The sequence below is a fragment of the Oculina patagonica genome, chromosome 6 (genome assembly GCF_052425735.1).
Source record: "Oculina patagonica isolate OP01 chromosome 6, crgOcupat, whole genome shotgun sequence".
Taxonomy (NCBI): Eukaryota; Metazoa; Cnidaria; class Anthozoa; order Scleractinia; family Oculinidae; genus Oculina; species Oculina patagonica.
Window position 1 is genome coordinate 8,973,289 of NC_135763.1, and position 21,293 is coordinate 8,994,581.

Here is a 21,293-nt window from a genome sequence, read left to right on the forward strand (position 1 = left end):
AAAGCGTCGACCCATAACAGGGAAGTATTATCACCTTATGAATACACCTTGTGCGCGTTAAATACCTTTGCTGCACAGATGAGACTTATGCAAGACATGCTTCAAAATGTCTCGAAAGATCAGCAACTACGAAAATTTTGCTCGGTCGTCATCTGATCATAACCGAAGACGGTACACGGTTGAGAGAACTGAATCGTCGATTTCAAATGTGAGCAACAAAATTGAAAATGGTCAGTTTTTTGACGCGTTTCTCAGCGTCTTGAAATGGATGACTGCCTTGTTTCTTTTCGTGATTGTCGTGTTTTGCGCTGTGTCCAGTAAGATTTCGTTGCTGGTTCTAGGACAGCAGTTCAAAAATTTAAATCAAAATCAGACAAGTGTATCAAAAGAGGTTTCTGCAGAGACAAGCAAACAAGCCTTGATATTAATGCTTGTGCTGATTTTAATGATTCCTCAAGCCGTGTCTTTCGTTTACGCAACTTGGACTAGTCTGAGAAGGAAAAGTCGTCCATGGCCAACTAAGCAAGGATTTATTTTGGTAAGTCCTGTTAAGTTTTCTGTTACGTTTTTCCTGTTAAGTGGTTTTGTCGACGGAATGAATGGATTTCGTCTGTTGCGCGCCGCTTAACATGGCGTGAACAGTATATGTCCTCCTAGTAAGAACTACATATTTTCCGTATACTTACGTTTTGAACTGCATTTTTAAAAAAGGCAAGGATCACAGCGTAGTAAATATTGGCTTTTTGTTAGTTCAATTTTTAGTTTTGGCTTAGCTTAATTCTTTTAACAATGTGTCTGAGCAACAAAGATTTAACGGAAAAAAAAGTAGGACAATGACATGTATAATTTATGTTAGTTTGTTCGCTTGTCTTTTAGTTTTGTTGTTTGTTTGTTCACTGTTTGCTTTGACGGGCTGTTTGTCTGATTGCTGAACTTAATCAAAGCAAAAAATTGAATAACTGAGGACAGCTCGGTCAGACGAATAAAAAGTTAACCTAAAACTTTTAATCAAATTGTACAAATATCACAGGTGAAATTTCTGCTGAGTTAAGCAAACACATTTTGTCGTAAGACTCATATTCTGGTCGTTATGATTGCTATACGGTGCTAACTTGGAAAAATTTAAGAAAAAGATGTCGGCCATGGAAATAGGCAGCATCTTTCGTGAAAGCCACATAGACCTCAAGTGTCGGGAGAGCCAATATAGAGAGAATAATTAATTTTTACGACTGAATGAGCTGGAATCTTTACAAAAGTCTTACGATGAAAAGAAAGCTGTCAGTGTCACAGAAAACTTTAAAAAGTTCCAGGTTGTTTTGGTTTAGATCTTGTACTATGAGGATATCTACTGTTACGGCAGAGTGAAATGAAATCACATTTAACACAAGGTGCATGAGGTGTACTGAGTTTTCTCGAATATAGCTGTATCATGCTTTTAGACACTAGGCAAATATCAGTAATTATGGCTGAAGTTATGGATATTCAGGAATGCAATTTAGCAAACAATAAAAGCAAATATGGCGATTATTATAAATTATTAATGCTCGCATGCAAGGCGCAGTTATCTTAGTTCATTAGAAAAAGCTGGCCATAAATGAATAATCCAATCGTTTACGTACAGTTGGACAAATATCACAGATAAATTTGCTGCTGAGCTTATAGACTATGACAAGGTAACCGAAGCGATATCAAAGGCTTTTCAAATATCATGAGTTTCAATAGTGCGGTGTGTCTTATCTGGCCTTACACGCGATGACGACGTTATTAATCTCTTAAAGACATCTTTTGGGAAAAGTTTCTCAACTGAGATATAAAGTTTATGTGGATATAAAGTTGTCTGAAGAACGTCTCGACTTGCCTTGAATTTCTAACTCCAGATTGACAACGACAAGAAGCCGGAAAAGAAAGTATAAACTAAATAAGAGTCAAAATGTTTATTTTAACATGTGCAGCCGTGAAAAATTTGTGCTCCAATATCCTCTTGATCTTTTTGTCCTCATTATTTCAGAAATTATTACTTGTCAAGTAGTTTACAGGATCAAGCAGAGCGACCATTACGTAACAGCCATTCATGCCAATTAACTCGTGACAAAATGCTGACAAAATATGTTAAATTTGTTAATTGCAGTTGCGGTCGTTTTATGAACTTTTCTCTTTTATTATTTCTTTCAAGGGTAGATTAATCACTTGGAAAAACACTTTTGGCGTTGGATTGGCAGGCTTTTCACTAGCCGCTTTTCACTTTTTCAGTTAAGGGGGGGGGGGGGGGGGGGGGGGAGAGCAAAGCAGCATGATTACAAATGACTCCCACAGGACACCTCTTCATTGTTTTACTCTTTTCTCGGTTTACTCGATCAATATACTCTGTGCTAGTGCTGGCGTTCTGTCTAGCCCTTGCATGCGAGTGTAAATTATGCAACTCATTAGAAATTACCTTCCATCTCAGATCTATCAAGCCATGCACACAGTCGAGGGCCTGGCGGTTTTTTATCATTAGTTTTGATTGTCGCTTTGCAGGTACATTCTTATTTTTCTGGCGGTTTACGGTCAAGAAATTTTGACGGTTTCGGTTTTTAGGAGAAAACGAAAGCTTTTTGCGGTCCAGGAAAAAGCAAAATATGGCGGTTTACGGAACGTACGACGCCCTATTATAAACTCTCACAGTCATGTGGATTAGAAACCTTCCCAGCTACCTTTTTAGAAAGACCTGAATGCGTCAGAAAAAGCGTCAATTCTAGAAATTAAACCTAACACTGGCACGAAATCGAGACTGGCTATCTATTTTCTAATTGAAGGAATGGCTAGCCAATTCTCAAATTCCACTGCACACACGTAATTCTAGAAATCAGGTTATAGGTCATGTTGTTATTGTTTCCTTGCTTTGCGTTGCTTCTATTAATCCGTTTTTGATTTATAATTGCAGATTCTGATTGGCGGGTTCCTGGAAACTATTTCCCTTTGTTATATAACCATAGTCGGGCTGACAGTTCTACCAATAAACCCAAGCGCAATTGTACTACTCATGTGCAGTTTACCTGTGGTTCCCGCGATATGGCAAGCAATCAAATCAAGGTCACGGTGCAACACCATGAGTGGAAAGTTACATGTCTTCAAATTTGCAACGTCTGCTATTATTGCTGTACTTGGTATTGCCCTGTTGTCTTGGAAGGTAAACGCCAAACTGGCCTGTCATGGTTTTTTACTAAATAATTTCTTCTAGTGAAATTTCCCTGAAGGTCTTTATTTCAGATTCTAAGAATGACGTAGTAAAAATGTTTTCTAAGGCCACATGAACATCGGTTTTGAACTAGTTTAATTTGGCATTATGCATGATTAACCTTTTCCACTCTTATTTGAAGGTTTTTTATTTTTTAAAATGATATTGGCCAAAGGAAATGCTCCTAAAATGTCAATTTTTTTTTCCAATCTGAAAAAGGGTAAACGCATTCAAATTGTGAATGCAAGCGTTCACGACTGTCGAGTCATGACAAGCTTAGTTCCAGGTTGGATTTGTCATTATCAAATCAGCTTGAAAACAACTGAACTCATTCACACTTGCGTACTTTTTTCTTAGCATATCCTTAATATTTAGGGTCTTTTCTTAGCCCCAAGGAACATTAATGCCTCAGTTGCGTACTAGTTAAACCTTTAGCTTTGGTAGTTCTAAGAATTGGAAACTTGTTGTTTGGTAGTTTTATTTATCATTTGTTTTGTGATACGTTCAAAGGAACATCAAACGGTGCATTTAATTACGTTTTACTTCATTTTCTTTATATAGGCGACTATTCAAGGTGATATTTTCAACAGAGTATAAAATGCAATTGTTACTTTCTTTTAAGACACCCATGGATATGTTTGCACAGATTGGAATGCCGATCGCCTTCATCCTTCTATCTATCGCTTGGTCACCTAAGTTGAGGAAACATCAAATAAAAAGCAAACACCAAAGTTCCAACCGCTTGCATGAATCTAGCGCGGGGACTTCTGTTTCAGAGTTCTCAAGCTATAACAATCAAACAGAGCAAGGTGTCAGTGAAGGAGCAGCCTGCTAAACGAAGAACAGCCCGCGGGAAAGCAGCCATTATTTCCTCACTGTGGAAAATCATTCTCACGCCCTATAGCTAGCAGTCATGTTCACCAAGGTGTATAGCATTGCCGAGCTGCACAACATTTCTGTTGGATTAAGAGCCATAAATGTATCTAATCCGTCATTCGTGTATTTTATGCTTCATGTTTTTGCTAGTTTCTTTGGTTACCACTTTGGTTGGCTCGCCTGCTCACTTTGCCTGCAGCGGATTGGATATGCTCTTCCTTTAACGCTGGCAACACCAATCGTTATTTTTATGACACACGTCACAGGGATATGTGAGACAGACACACTTCCCTTACCTTGTACATCAGAGAACCAGGCCTACATACTCGCAGCAGGAACGCTTCTGTGGTTGGCACAGTTCTTCTCGACCACGTACTACGTCTGGAAAGGAGAAGGAATGATTATGGCCAAAGCGCATGACCTTTTCTGGATTCCAGATTATAACGGTATTCCTTGTTAATCAGTTAGATTTTTAATTTAAAAATGTGCAGTATGGGGTTTTGGCGAGCGTTTTATGGTCAGTGCGTTGTACTCTAGACTCAAATGTCTACAGTTCAATATTGACTAGATGAAGTAGGCAATGGCAGGACACTTAATATTTGCAGTAAGGCGAATAAACTATTGCAAATGATTTTTTTATCCGGTTACCTTGAAAAAGTGCCAGTGTAAGTTACGATGGGCTCGTGATTAATAAGAGGCGGTAGCCGAAAATCAGGCTTTGGTGGCGCCAACTGTTTGTTTGCATACATACCTGTTTTATTAACAGTTCACCCATTTTTGCATTCATTTCAGTACTAGTGTAGCTATACTTCTGAAGTTCTGTTCAAGTGTTTTACATGTTTTGCAACTTTGAATCATTTCATCAGGAATATAACTCATAAGCATACTAACAATCTAATTGATTTAGGATTTCTACATTACCACATGCATGTGTTAAGATATTGTCCAATAAAAACAGCTACGCTCTAAAAGATGTTACTGATGATGCAATTATCTGAACCTTAGGTATCTGCCTTGAGCAATATCTATTATTGAACAGACGCAATGAAGCGTCGGATGAGGAGCACATCACACAACAAGACCTTTTACGTGATATCAAAGTATTCATCTGCACGACAATGTATCACGAGGAAGATTATGAAATGGAACAACTTCTTCGCTCAATTCATGACGTTGACATGAACACCGGCAAAACTGGGCGCCAGTTTGAGTCACACGTGTTCTTTGACGGATGCGTCAGGGTAGAAGTACTTAACAATTATGCGCTGAAGTTGGCTTCACTGGTGGAAAAGACGTTAAAAGTGCATCTCAGTGAATGCACCAAGATGAAGACACCATATGGCATGCAGCTTAAATGGAGACTTCCGGGTGGAATGGACTTTACCATTCACTTGAAAGACAATGCTAAGGTAACAGAACAAAAATGTTCCCATGGTCTCTCAAATAATTCTTACTGGAGACCCGTTTAGACACAAAGTTTACCATGGAAGCTTAGACACTTAGTCTCGGGTAAGAGTTTTGACATGTTACTACATCCTTTTTCATTTCTTAAAGTCGTTTTAGCAGCATCATTTTGTGTAGAGAAGCATAACTGGAACATGTCATTTCTTATTTCATTGTCAAGGAATGCTGCACAAAAATAGATAAATTTATTGAAAATGGGGTGCAGTAGTTCCTTATCGTAGAATTATAACTAAGTTAGCAACATTAGTTAGACGGTATTCATCAATTTAAAATTTCGTCCCTCTGCAGGTGAAGAACAAAAAGCGCTGGAGCCAGGTGATGTACATGTCCTATGTCTTGGATTATAAACAACGTCTTCTTGGAGGTAAGAATTCTGAATGACTGCTGACACTTAGCTTTAGTCAGTCGCGTTCTTTCTTTTTGTACTAACGATTTTAATATAGTGAGTTTGAATCTAAAGTTGTGTTATTGAGTCCAGTGGCAACCATTTTTGGTTGGCTTGGTTGACGTTTCTTTACAGGACGCTTCTGCAAATGTTTATCATGTTAAGTGTCGATAACTTCCGAGGGCGGGGGCAGTTCCACGAAGCCCTTCTACATGTAGTGGTTGTTGTATTGGGTCCAGTATATTGACAACCCTTTTTGTTGTCTTGACAGAACGCATTTTACCTGTTTATGGTTGAAAGGGTCGCTAACTTTCCTTAAAGGGGAGGGGTTGTAGATTCACTAAAACCTACAACAGATGTCTTCTTTGTTTTCTTAAAACAAAAGTTTCAGATTTGTTGGATCTGAAAACTGTTTTGCTGTTCTTTTGTAAAAACTTTTCAGCTGATTTAGTTAAAATGGCTAAAAAAGTCTTCAACAAACGTTAATTTCGGTCGAAAAAGAGTTAATTGACCACACTTCCCCTAAAAGAACATGAAAAAGCCAATTAACACAAGCTACCCTAAAAGATAAACCTTATACTAATTCAAACAGGATCTAACTCTAAACGTGTAAACAGAAAATGCCAATATTTTACATTCCAGTGAAAGATGAACAGTCCTTCATCTTGACAACGGACGCCGACGTCAAGTTTACCCATGAATCTGTCGAGGCACTAATAGATCAGATTATTGAGGACCCCCGAACTGGTGCAGTGTGTGCTCGCACCCACCCCCTGGGTAATGGACCTGTCGTCTGGTACCAAATCTTTGACTATGCACTTGGACACTGGTTTCAGAAGGTTAGCAGCGGTTTTGCTTTCAAGAAAATGAGATTTGATAGATCAAAAAGTAGAATAAAATAATAGCGTAAATATTATATTTTTTCAGTCGGGTAGCCCTTTTGAAAGCTATTGATAAAAATAAACATAAAGACGATATTGTTAAAACGATATGCTTGTCTTCATGTTCATGGTCTTAAACAGAAGAAAATGCAAGATAACACCAACATTGAACATCGGAAATATACGTTTTCAAATTTACATTTCTATTTAATTCGTGGCGGATCTTCATCACTTTCATCTTCATTTTTCGTAGAACTGTTGTCTTTTTTGATGATTTTCAACTTGATATATTTTGATATATTTTGTTTTAGGTGGCAAATCACATGCTTGGTTCAGTGCTGTGCAGTCCCGGATGTTTCAGTCTATACAGGTGTCAGGCCGTTAGGGAGGTGTTACCAACTTATGCTACCAATGTGGACCACGCTTTTGAATTCCTGACCAAAGATATGGGTGAGTGTCCTCGAATTAGCACTTTGGCAAGATCAGGTGCACTCTTTTTCCAAACCTTGTCACAATGCCTTTTTAAAAGTGGAATGTCCAAACTAAATAAGAGCTTCTGTCACATAAGGTACGTATTAATATACGATTATAGTTTGGGTAATGTAGAGTATATTTGTCATTTTGAAGTTAGGCGAGAACTCATAAGGCATATAAACCTAGGCGTAAGCTTTACTTGCGTGCGTCTATTTAGTGTCCAAAAGGATGTAAGCCTCACGTATGGCATTTTAGCTATACTAAAAGAAGAAAAGAAGCATTACTCAACTACCTACCCATATACCTGGTAAAGATATATGTGTGCGTGTTGTAGATCTGACTGACTTAAAATCGACCCGTTTGAAATGATTTCTATACGTTATTACTTTATAAGGGGAGGATCGCTGGATGTGTACACTGATGATTCAACGAGGCTGGCGACTGACGTACTGCGCAGCCGCAGAAGACAGTACTTACTGCCCAGAAAGCTTTGACGAGCTATACAAACAAAGACGGCGTTGGACGCCATCGACGCTGGCAAACCTTGTTCTCCTTGTCAGTGAATGGAAACGGATTTTAAAGAATAACGAACACATTTCTTTTCTTTTTATCCTTTACCAAACGTTCCTTGTCTGCTCCACTGTCATTGGGTGAGTACAGCCTCAAATTTAGGTGACGACTTATTTTATCTCTCTTTCTTCCTTTCTTTGCACCGATAGCGGCTGCAAACATAAAGGTAAAGTCTGCGTCGAGCCAAGTGGCCCATATCAACGGAGCTTATACCAGCTTATGCATGTAGCATTTAGTGACTGGGAGTATTTGTACTCCTCCTTCCCCCCCCCCCCCCCCCCCCCCCAAAGATGGGTCGCCAGTCCATGGCAGGGTTTCCCCAAACATTATTTTGCTGGTACCAGTTTATACTTTTGGGTGGAGAAAAGCAAAATGAGAGTACCCGACTCGTCCCGTGTTCAGCAGTTGACTCAAGACGGACTCAAAAGACGACTGGGGACGAGTCAGTGAGAGTACAGTGTCTTGCCCAAGAACACAACCACAACAACAACAACAACAACAACAACATTTGAGCATTATTTGCATGACCATAAAACATTACAGTATTGCAAAAGCATAAGGTAATATATAATAGTAATAATTACAATAAAAAGTCATGAAACAAAACTAATCAAATAATCAGTGATCAAGAATTTGATAATAATTTGTCTCTCATATTAATATAATAGTCAGTGAAGTTCATTAATTGCACAATCAAGATTGAAATTGATAACTGCTTGGGATTCAAAATTATATGATCTATTTTACTGAAAAATGTCTCTAAGATGTTCGAACCCGGTCAGGGCTATAACCCGGACCGTCCAGAAAACCATTAGGCCATAGCAGCTGTTCAGTGGCTGTGATTTGTCGCTCAAGGTGATCGGAATCGCAGGACGAGTGGGCTCTTTCAAAAGGTTTCTTATACGAAGCAAAACTGTACAAGCAGAGCTTCATCGTACGAGTTTCGCAAATACTGAGCCATGAGCATTTGTAATACGGATTGATGTTGGAAACCGCAATATTGGAATTTTGAAGGTGTTGGTTTGATAATATGTCAATTTACCACCTCTCAAAATTTGACGAAGACCAGGCAAATTCCCTTTGACTTAAAACTCTTTAAAGACGCCTCTATCAGCCCAAAATATCTTTCCAGAAAACAGCGCTAGAAGAAGTCTTTATTTCTCTGCCATTATTTACTCGATTTCCATGGAGATCTGTGCATTTAAAACAATTTTCCATTCAATTTCGTAGCAAATTTTGTTTATACATCTTCATTCTCTATTAAGCCAAAACCCACAGTGCAAAATATATGATTGAGTAATTTAATTTGTTTTGTTATTGTATTCAACCAAAACTAAAACTAATTCCAGGTTTTCTTTCAGACCATCTACAGTCATTTTAGTCATAGTGGGTGGAATGATGTTTTCGGGCCTCGCCGTCAACGAAATAACCACTGTAGTCCTTATCAGCCTGGTAGTCGTCGCTTATACTTTAGTATGCCTCTTCACGTCACAAAAGTTCCAGCTAAGGGTGTCCAAACTACTGACGTTTGTTTTTGCTGTTATCATGTGCATTGTATTTATTGGCGTAGCTGTTCAAATTTCAAACGAGTTGAAAGAAAGACCTGCTGCTTCTACAACGATGCCAACACTAGGACCAAACACGACCGCCTCAGCCGCACCCAAGACTTTGGAACAGCACTTGCCGGCTGGAGTCAGCACTTTATACTTGGCTGGATTATCCGGGATCTTTATTGCCGCTGCCCTGTTGCACCCAAATGAGTTCACGTGTTTGTTGCATGGAATTTGGTATCTGCTGTGCCTACCCTCCGGCTATCTGCTACTTACAATATATTCTCTTTGCAATTTAACGGACCGATCGTGGGGTACGTAAATAGTAATAAATATCAATTTTTATTACACCCCTCTGTAACAGACCTGGTGGAACCGACCTGGTGGGTTATTTTGCCCTCCCTGGTGGAAATTTGAGCTCCCTGCTACCTGGTGATATCTGAAAAATCCCTGGTCGATTTTCTCCCCGGTGAAAATTTTACCTGGTGGAATCACCATCTCGCGATTATTAAAATAAAAATAAAATCCTTGCGCTTGTGAGCTCGACTGTAGGAAGTCGTCAGGGTGACAACCAGAGTAGGGCACTCGTTGCCCGCGACATATTGCATAATGCGGACAGTGGGGAATTCACTGTCGAACAAGAACCACGGGGACCACGGCGTGCCCCGCCACTCCGGGAGAGGAACAAGAGGAGTGGCGACAGTGAAACGACGGGCACACGCCCAGACGACACGGGCGAGGACGAAACCCCGCTAAGATTGCAACTGGCCACAGTTGCACAATGGAGAATCATCACCCCCGGGAGCACTGTGAGCCCTGCGGGAACCGGGGAAAATCAGGGTCACCAGGTCTGTTACAGAGGGGTGTTTTATTGAATGATTTTCGACTGATAGCGGTCGTTCTTTCTATGGTTTGCTAAAACTACTTACCGGTATTTAACACAGATTTTGCTGTTGACTCAAGCTTTACAATCGTCGAAGTGATTCAGAATTTCAAATAGATATTTATAAATGGCTGAGCATATAAAATGTCAAACGTCAACTTATAAGGAACCTGTTTAAAGTTACATTTTATGCCATGTTTTGTCTTATACGTGGTATATGTGCGCTCAATGAGACAAATATGTATGAATTTACACGTTTTACTCGGTATTAGGAACAAGAGAAGAGAAATCTGCATCCGAAGGCGAGGACTGGTACAAACCAATAGCGAATCTTTTAAAGAAAATTTGCAGATGTTGTCAAGGTTATCAAATTGGGGAAGAATCTGGTCAATGGACACATGCAGCAAGCCAGGCCAAACGTGGAAGCATCGTCGAAAGCAGAACCAGCATTAAAACAGAACTCACTAATTCGTCCAGCAAGGTTAGCTTCGGGTTGTTTGGTTCACACACGTAATTTCTACAAAGTATTATTTTTTTTATGGAACCGAACCGACGAGAGTGTCATGTGTCTTCAACGACTCTGGTGGATTTAAAACTGCTTATTTATCATAAGCATAGCTGAAAGTTTTTGCTCATTTAGCAGGCAGAACTAGATATGTTAGCTTTAGCGCACTGTCAACACGTTTGATCGCCAGCTGATGATATAAATCGATAATTGGCGAATAGGCTCCAGGCCTCCTAACAGCAGACCGCGTATTTAAAATTTCAAATGACCGCTGCAAGAAAAAGGCGCGTCGATACCAGGTGGCATTATCTTTTTTTTCGTCCCCCAATTTAGCGTGAGGCACCTTGTGCAAGAATCGAACTATTAATCTCTTATTTCAATGGTTTGACAGATAATACTTCGTACTGGGCATCTTGGCTATGCGTCTAAGTACAATACATAATATATTTCCCCCCGCGTTTAGCCTCCAAGTTAAGCAGTATTGTCGTCTCAAAGTCTCTAGAATTAGAGTTTCTAAAAATCATTGCCATTTGGATTACCTTATCGAGTCCCATCATTCATCTATCTTGTATTGATTATAGATCACCGAATCATCAGACGAAAAAGGAAACAAAGAGATAACGGCATTTACTGCAAAAGGAGAAGTCTTCATCAAGACAGAAACCACAGAAGTTCTACACCTTCCAACTGAAGAAAATCATGTAAGCCATGTTAATTTTGAGGCGACAAGACCAGAAAAGAACAGCACCAAGAACCCGGTGGCTAATGCATTTAGTGGAAGTACTCAACAAACTGGTGGTGATGCCGTGGACGATGCAAACATAAATTATCAGTTTCCTACCATTGTTGTGCATTCTGCACAGGAACTTCCAGGAAAATCTTCGGCTACAGCGCCTAGTAAGATTGGGTCAAAAGAAGCTAGGAAGTTTTCAACTGGAGAAATTATTGCAGAAAACTCTTCAAATAGCGTGTTCCATGAAGTATCACAAGGTGAATCCATTGAACCTTTTGCAGGTTCATTCGGGCAGAACTTGTCACTCCAGAAAGTAAACGTCGATGAAGAGGTGGAACTGGAGGATAAACCACCTTACGTGTACGAAATGGACTTCGCTAATACCTCCTCAGATAAAGCTTCTTTCCAACACGAACACGAGCACGAAACTCCTAGGTACTCAACTGGTGCTAGTGAGGGCAAGAAATCGTTATTCACACAACCTATTGCAGATTCCATAAGATGCTCATCAGGCGATGCCGATGATGATAATGATTGCAAAATTAAACATTGCCCCGGTCCAATATGTAACGAAACAGATACAATCAGGTCGACTGGAAACCAACGTGTCGGCTTGGAAAATGAAGTGTTTGTATCAAAGACAAGTGCGGAAGGAAGATGGTTGGATGGAAGTGTTTCGAGCACAGGAATCCCATCAAATACCTGGTCAGCAAGGGATGACTCATCAACATCACCAGTTAAAGAAGAAGCAATGGGACGCAAACGCTATGTAAGTCAAGCAATCAGCAATGAAGAAATGCAAGAACAAAAGCAAAAACGGAAAAGATCTGTCCCACTCACGGTTTCAAGACTTATCACATCCTCAGCATCAATGTTCGAGGCAGAAACGGATCAACATGAAAGAGGCGAACCGCAGCTGAAGAGAAAATCGGCTGAGCTGACATTCAAGTTTGGATCGAACCTTTCACTTCGAGCCTTGGGTAAAGTATTAAAGATGTAGAAAAACGACAGACGGATTTATAGCTATGGCACTAAAACTAGCGGCATTTATTACAGAAGTTAGCCTGCGTAGCTGGCGGTATTGTTGGGTTTTTAAGTGCCCACTAGCAAGCGGCGAAGCCGCGACAACGAGCGGCGCAGCCGCGAGTGACTTCAACTCCTCCTCCCCAAGCCACTCGTTGTCGCGGCTTCGCCGCTTACTGGTGGGCGCTTTAAAACCCAACAATACCGCCAGCTACGCAGGCTATACAGAAATCGGAAAGGGATCATAATGTCTATGAAATAGCATCCAGAATGAAAACAACGTGCAAGATGTTAAGCATTTTTTTAGTCGATCTCATACCAGAATTGATAAAAAAGACCATTTACAGAAACAACCTTATTTTAATAAACATCATTCATAATTTTATATTTTTCTTTCTCTTAGACGAAAATGGTCGTCCTTTGACAGCACTCAAAAACGATGTTTGTTATTCCGATCTCTCTTTACCAGTCGAGGAGTGGTTGATTAGAGATTTCAAGGTAACGCATTTATAGTGAAAATATTTATATTTACATTTTACATTTATAGTCGGAAAATAAAATTGCATTCTTAATGTCAGGAAAACGAGTTAGGAAACCCTCTGACTTTCTTTTGTGTTTAACACTGTGGAAATTTTTTCCAACTACACATGTACCAGCGGGCGCTCAGTAACAAAAATTGCTTTGTAAAGTGAAGGTCCCTGGTTTGTTTTGTTTGTTTGCACTCGTTTTTCAATCATGTACGTAACCTATAATGATGTTTCCTTTGCCACCGCCTTTGCTCTCTCGGCTGGGCTTATATACTCACAGCACACAAGCCACTACCTTACTAAAACAAAATTGGACAAAAGAGAAGAAATTTTCACTTAGTAGCTTTCGGTGTTATACTCTACGTTTGTACTTTATTTTTTACTTAACTACGAGTTGGTTTGATTTAACAGCGTTATGCTTCCAATTTTCGTGAGCATGGATATGATACCGCGGGATTCCTACCTGGAATGACAGACAAGGTAGGTACTGTCTTTACAAACAACAAACGAAGCTGAACGATCAAACAAAGCATTCCCAAGCCGAAAAGTACTGGATTAACAATGACTAGACAGCAACAACATTTATTTTAAGGATTTGACGTGACAACACAGGCGGCCCAGACGTTGTATTCGATCAACGTGACATATTGATGTTGGCGACTGCGTTACGTTTTAGCCGTAAGACAATGTATGAGAATGCTTCGAAAATTGCATTTCGTTTTCTTGCATTATTTTGACTTCTCTGTGCTCTTAGAGTGGGTCCACCCTAGGAACACAGAGAAGTCAAAGTATTGCAAGAAATACAAGAGGTACACTGTAAGCCATTTTTTTCGTTCCTTTACAAATGTAGTATTTAGAGCAATTTTCGAACCTTTTTCGTACATTGTCTCAAACGGCTGAACCAGAGTTACGCAATTGGCCACATTATACTGTATGTCATATTCATTGTATACAACGCCTGGGCCGCCTGTGGTGACAAAGAGAGCTCAATACTTGCCCCATCATGGAGGAAGCCCCGTGAGTGAAGTCCACGAGTGGGTGTCTCATGGACGATAAAGTCATCTACTTTATCAAGGTCCACTCTTTATCTAGAAAATCCTTACATTTTTACTATTTGACATGTTTAGATCTGTGTTATATATAAGCTTTGTTCGACGAAGTAAATTACCTTCCCGAAACCTCCAGTTTTCCATATCTTGAATTTCACAGTGTCATACCTCAACTTTTAGAGGACACGCCACTACTAAGTATTTGAGGCAAATTGTTGCTCTCCCAGTCCAGTTATCTTTCATGCGTGCCACGCAGCCAGCCAAAACCCCACTTATAAGTCTTGGTCGCAATTTTTTTGTTCTTTCCGTTATATTTCATGCGTGCCACGCGGCCAGTCAAAACCATCTTTTTACCAGCGATGTATCGTAGTAAGTCTTCCAATCGTGTTTGTGCTCTGATGAACTCAGATAGAGAGGCAGATAAGATCCAGACAGAATCTTTGTCAACTTTTATATAAACGACACCCATTTTTCGCTATATTTTCTGCTAGGATCTGCAACTAATTGGCATCCGTACAAGAGGACATCGCCAGAGGCTTATACGGGAAATCAGAAAAATTCCTCGAGTTGATATCGAAGAGGATATACCAGTAAGTTTTCCTTGCATTTGACAAAAAGACATGCAGTGGTAATAACCTGATACTAACTATTTTCTCAAAAATACTTTAAATGTACGAAATGACGAAAATAAACTTAGCACTATTGCTTATGGGAAACATCCAAAATGTCATTGATTTATTATTGGGCATCTGAAAAAAATCTGATCCAACTGCGTATCATTATCTTACAGAATAGATTAATGAGTATCAAATTGCTTATAGTTGAAAACTTTAAGAGGGCGTCTCGTTTATTTCCGACCATCGATTTTGTCGAATCGAATGTCTGCTGATTTAAAGCCTACCTAGTTAATTAATAAAATGGGCACAAAATTCTACATTAGGATCATGAAGGCGACCAGACAAACCCGCCTCGAAACCACATGCATCCAAAAAATAATCGCAAAGATCCAGTTCTACTATCACTACAATGTCTAACAGGAAGTCCGACCCGCCACCAGGGAGCGAGAAATGTGGCACAAGAACAGACAAGACCCCAAAACAAGAAAAATTTCGCACCAGACAGACACCGCTAAAAAAAATTTAGGTACGAACATCCACAACCAAAATCGCATACCATAACCCCTAAGCTCCACCTGCAGAATGTCTGTTCCAGCCTTTACAGTCATCGAACAGTATCCTCAGAATAAAGCTCCTCCAGCTGTAGGGTACACGCCCGCGACAGAACATCATAGCGTGACCGACGCAACAAGTATAAAAGAAGGGGCTGACCGACGCTGATCGGGCATATTCCTCTAAAACGTTTGCAGGGACATGTTAAAGATTAGTGTTACCACGCATATAAGAGTAAACGGTGAGCCGAGACGATATGCGCGGCCATCTGTGTTACAACTGTGTATTCGTTCCCAGTCCCCTACGAGCTTTACAATCAGTGAGCTGACATTGAAGGGGAAGTAAGTAAATTCTAAGATCCGTAGCAGGAAAAAAAGTTTAGCAGCCAGCCGGCCAAGAAAAAAAGGAAGGAAGAGGAGAAGATAAAAATGATAAACAAAAAAAGACTTATATTCTATAATAAAAATTGTTTTCTATCTAAAATCGTTAAAAGTGGTAAAAACGTAGAGTGATTCGTCCTCTTACCTCATCAGAGTTAAAATTGTTCATGCATAATAAGTTTTATACGCCGCCGGCCTAGGGAGTTCCCAATGTTAATAACTTGTGGAAATGCACATGCTCATCACACAGTTAAGTCCGGAAGGTAGCGCTCTAGGAAAAGGCGTTGTGCATTGACATTCTCTAAAATTCAACATAATGGGGATGAATGTCATGTCTTTGTCCCGTGAAAATTGCGCTCGTAGATCTGTGCCAGGGTGTGCGCCGCGCGAATTCCATGATCTGCCCCCCAAGGCAAACACATTCAGACACAATCCTGATCGATTGTTGGGGCGTGCAAAGGACTGCCCAGTAACAGGCGAAAGTGTCAGTTTTCTCTCTAAGCACACGTCGAACTAGGCCACGAGAGTGCAACTGCCGCAAGCACGCAACCACCGCCGACCCAAGCAGAGCCCAAGCGGAGACGAGACGGAAGAAACCGCCAAAAAGCACTAGAATAGAGAAATTGAAAAAGCAAAGGACGGGCAAAGAGCCGGGAGGAGGGGGAAAGGTACGTCAGTGTGCAGAACCCAGTACACACAAGATGACGCCACCAAGAGACGAGAAGCGGAGCGCAAAAAACAAAGAAAAAAAGGTGAGCCCCAGAGCACTAAAAAAAATAGCACAGCAAAAAACGAGCCCTGATATTCGAGCAGAGGCATAGAGGCCCGACCTCCGATTTTGATGATTTGAACCTCTTAGACGACGGTAGCGGCGCCCCAGGGAGAAGGAATAGTACAAGTGGGTCAGGATGGGGCAGAAGTGAAGCCAAGGGATGTGGCGGGGGAATGAAAGAAACGAAGAATTTCGGAGAAAAAGAAAAGAGAAGATGAGCCCGAAAGACGGAGAGGGACAAAATATTAGGGGAAAAAAAATTTCTTTTTCCCAGATATAGGAAGATCAGCGCATAGTATAAATGGAGAGAAAAGAGAAGCAAATAGAGGTGGGGAAAAAAATAAAAGATGAGGGGTAAAAATATATAAGGCTAAATAGGAACCAAAATCGATGGTCGGAAATAAACGAGACGCCCTCTTAATATCTATAAGGTCGACGTGAGGATTTAATTCAATGAGATCTATTGTTATACTATTAATATATATCCACGTTTGACAATGTCTTTCGAGGACTAAAGATCTTACCAGGAAGCATTAATTTGCGTTTCTGTGTATTTAACTGTATTTGAGCACTAAATTGTCACAGGATATAAGGTCTTAGATTCGGAGTTATTAATTTATAAAGTCAGTATTTGGAATATAGCTTAGACCAAGTCGTCAGGGAATTAGTCTGTTTTTATCGCTATTATGTTGCTTGTGTTAACAGCAAAACGTACAGGACTGGTTGGAAGAGCATGGTCTTGGCGAATATTGGCCTAAGTTTGAATCAAGTGGATATACAGAACCTAGCGACTTGGAAGATTTGAAAAACATGAGCAAAGACGGCCTAAAAGAGACGTTTAGCATCCCCAAACCAGGTCACTTCAACAGGCTATTATCTGCCATTCGCAAACTGCAATACCCCAATCAAGGTATAAACAATATTATACAAAACTGTCTGCGCTTAGGGGAATGAGTCTGTTCAAAATTTAATTAAAAGCTAGTTTTATTCCAATTGTCTCAACTCAGAAAAACGAGTGTCGAGAAGATTTAACTGGAACAAGACGTGCGACATCAGCGCGCATTATCAACTATCCCAACAACTGGCCCAACAAACTAAGCGGAGAGAACGAGAGAGGTGACACATCTGCTTGTCGCATTAGGGAGAATTCGTATAGACTCTGGTGAAGATAAGAAAGGCTTCAAATTCGTTGAAAGCGAGCTAGCGAGAGAGATCATTTGAAGAGGTCAACGAGACGCGAGTTTTAACTGACAGTGTCGTCGAAATTGCTTTATCAAAAATTCTTTCTAGTATCATTTCCATGCACTTTTTTCGGTGATGCGGCAATAAAATTTAATTCCAAGTTGACTTGTTATTTCGATAACATTTCTTCTTACATTGTTCTTGTCGGTTATTATTTTTTTTTTTCAGGACAAATCAAACTTCGTCACACTCGGCGTGAGCTCGACCGCCTTCCACTATTGTACCTGGATGTAGACAACCAAGACGATGGGATTGAGTATGAATTCTGGGAAGGTTTACGCCAAACATGCCTTATTCCTGAACTGAGTGCTTTTGACCAGACTTCCAAGCTCAAAGAAAAACTCGTGGAACTTAGAAACACGACCCTGTTAGTTTTTGGTGTTAGCAACGCCTTGTGGATGATCATTATACTGACATTGGTACAGCATAAGGACCTGAAAGTCTTTGGTGTAGATGTTATCGGGCTTGGCTTCCTTATTATCTACGGGTTAATAATTATTCTTCAGTTTCTGGCACTTTTAGGCCATCGTTTCAAAACTGTCGTTCACATTTTGGCGCGTACAGCCTGGATACCAAGCAAAAAACTTGGAAACAACCGTGTTTCTTCTATTGAGTCTTAGGGCAGTCATCCCCCAGCTTAATTATAATTAATGCCTCAGTGAAACACTTGGCTGACGGCGAGAACTGCCTTGAATGAATAGCTTCCTTCGATGGATACAATACCATACAATACAATACTTTATTTAAGATCATTTCGAAATTTTACCCACGTAGGCGGAGCACATTTTAGACTAAACTGGAGCTCATTACCCTTAAGAAAGGAAATGTTCCTAGTTACCTTAATTACTTTATCTTCCGGTCTTGATAAAAAAAAGGATCGTGGAGGATTAATTTTGTCATATAAACTAGTTAAAACAACTTATTTTAAAAGCAATTTCAACATCATAGAAAATTTAACTCTTAAATGTGAAATAAAAAAGAAAAAATCTAACTGCGCGGAGAAAATAGATTGATTCACACTTTTCAACATCTGAGAGGAGTCCCATTTATTAAGGCTTTGCAAAAGTAATGTTAATAATTCTTTTAAATCTCTGCACATTTAAAGGGACTGTGTCACGGATCTTAGCCAAGATACTGATATGTTCGTGTAACAACAACAACAATAGAGCTTGCAAAGGATACTGTTGAAGGTTTTCCTTTAACAGGTAAAATTGTTGTTTTCACTGAGGATTGTAACGTCTGGAATGACCTTATTTTTTGGAAACCATGTTGATTTGCACATTAAGTTTGTTTGAATTTCATCATTGCCTTAGTTGGTAATCAAACGTTAATGATCTAATTTAGTGACATAGCACCTGTTCTGTGAAGGGTGTTTTTTGGCTACTTCGGAACATTTTCATGTCTGAAAAAATGTAGTGATATTACGGCAATGTAGTTTGTTGAACATGTAAAACTGTTATCTTCACGGAGGATTATAAGGACTGCAAAGGAGCCCCTCCTGTAAGGGACCAGTCATTAATTAGAGGGCGAGGGGGGGACGGGTGGTGCAAGTAACGGGAAGGTCGATGTTTTTTGGTGAAGGGAAAAAGGGAGGTATAAGGGAGCGAGTAAGTAAGAGAGCGAAGGTCAGCAAAATAGTGTGCTCCATAAAAGGGGATGGTCAGGAGAATTTGAACATATAAAGCCATAGGTGCAAAGAGATCCATAGCAGCAAGGAGATCCAACGAGTGCACATACATATAACCTAAATAATTTCTTGTCGACATTATTCAATTCTTACGATCGATTTTAATGATGTAATGACTTTATGTAATTCGTTTTGACTTGTGAAATTGTCATCTTTTCTAAGATTCGTCAGTTCTAGAAAGATGTCCTGCTCATTAGGGAGATTAAGAGATTAAGTTATCTAGTTGAAAATCAAACTACACTTTTCCTTATTTGAAGAGTGTTGATTTGTACATTTTGTAACATCTTTCTGTTCCCATCTACGATTTGGGCGACAAAAGGGAAGATTGCAATACACATTAGGAAGGTAAACTATTCATGCAAAGTGGCCTTGTTTTTGTTCACAAATAAAAACATACACATGCTACCAGTCCTTCCGATTTTTTTCCCTGTAGCAGTAAGGAAACCTAACTCATGCACATAATATTATATTAATATGTTCATGTCTGATCAAATAATTAATAGGACCGATTTTATAGCGATATGGTGACCTTATGCCATTCCTTTTAACGTGTGAAGTCGCCATCTTCACTCAGAATACTCAATACTGGAAAGATATCCGGCTCATTAGGGCTATTCATAGTTTAAGTTATCAAGTTAAAAATCAAACTTTACTTTTCCTTCTATGAAGAATGTTGATTTGCACATTTAATTTGTCTGATGTAATTGAATAATTCATAAATTATGACCGATTGTAGTGATATAGTGACCTTATGTTCTTTTCATTTTAACGTGTAAAGTTGTCACCTACACTTAAAATTGTCCATTCTGGGAAGATTCCTCACTCATCAGGGCTATTCAAATATCTAGCTTGAAATCAAATTATTCTTTTCCTTATCTCTAAAGTGTTGATTTGCAGCTGCTGTTCGCCTTATTTCATTAGTGTCTGAATAGATTATCTAACATTACAGATCAAATTAATGTAGCGATATCATTTGCACCAGTATAATGAGTGTTAGTTAATATTTTCAAACAACTTTCTACTCTCATCTACGATTTGGAGGTCAATACGGCAGATTGCACGCAAAACGGTGAGTAAGTAAACGTGTTCTATCAAGTAGCGTCGTTGTTATGTTCCTGTTCATATTTCCTTGCCTTATAATAGATCGTTTTATTAGGTTAGCGTTGAAACTTGTGCTGAAGTGCCATTGGTTCAAATAATGCTGGTTTCGTAAAAACAAAACACTGGGAAGAAAACAAATTGTTAGTGGTTCTAGGTTTTGCCTTTTTTTTCTCTTTACGCGAATCCTGAAGTCTTCCAGCAAGAAAAAAAATTCCGACATGAATTTTCAGGAAGCCAACAGTAGTAACTTGGATTGGCAGTCGTCGATCGTCACGAAAAGCTTTTTCAAGATGTAGTTGTTGTCGCTGTTTCGAATGCTAGAGCAAGCAACCACAGCAGAAAAAGCGTTTTTAAGCAATGGATCGCACTTTCTATGGATTAACCGGCGGAATAAACCCAGGCGGGAGGCTGGGAGAACACGAGAGAAGCTTTTCGAGTGTTTTCACAACATCCCAAGAGTAAAACGATTGGACGAAAAATTTGTATTTAAGATTATATCGCGGCCAATTTGTGTTTTTCTTTCCTTCAATAAGGTTTCCGAGTAAGGGTTAAAATGAAAAGATGTTCATGTTATTGATTCTATGCCAGTCTGGCAACTTTTTATTGTTTTCCTTCTCGCTATTTTGTGCTTTCGTTTTTTTTTCTCAAATTCCTTAATTAGCTTCCACTGCGGCGGGGTACGTTTCACTTTTTTAAACGGTCGATGCAATTTGGCCTTATCACGGTTTTTGACGCCATCTTGACGGGTAGGCAAAGCGGGTAAAAATTACAGTGTTTGTATGGAAATCCGACGGCAAATATCTTT

At 39.7% G+C, this 21,293-nt stretch overlaps 1 pseudogene across 1 annotated transcript; it reads left to right on the forward strand.

The window, feature by feature from the left end:
• Nucleotides 1-106: 106 nt before the first annotated feature.
• On the forward strand, nucleotides 107-18,373 carry LOC144657295 (uncharacterized; annotated as a pseudogene). The gene is made up of 16 exons (XR_013571497.1): nucleotides 107-538; nucleotides 2,924-3,169; nucleotides 3,840-4,539; nucleotides 5,099-5,502; nucleotides 5,846-5,921; nucleotides 6,585-6,781; nucleotides 7,135-7,273; nucleotides 7,692-7,947; nucleotides 9,229-9,731; nucleotides 10,573-10,781; nucleotides 11,387-12,518; nucleotides 12,965-13,059; nucleotides 13,500-13,568; nucleotides 14,629-14,727; nucleotides 17,164-17,368; nucleotides 17,869-18,373. The product of XR_013571497.1 is annotated as an uncharacterized LOC144657295 (transcript).
• Nucleotides 18,374-21,293: the final 2,920 nt, after the last annotated feature.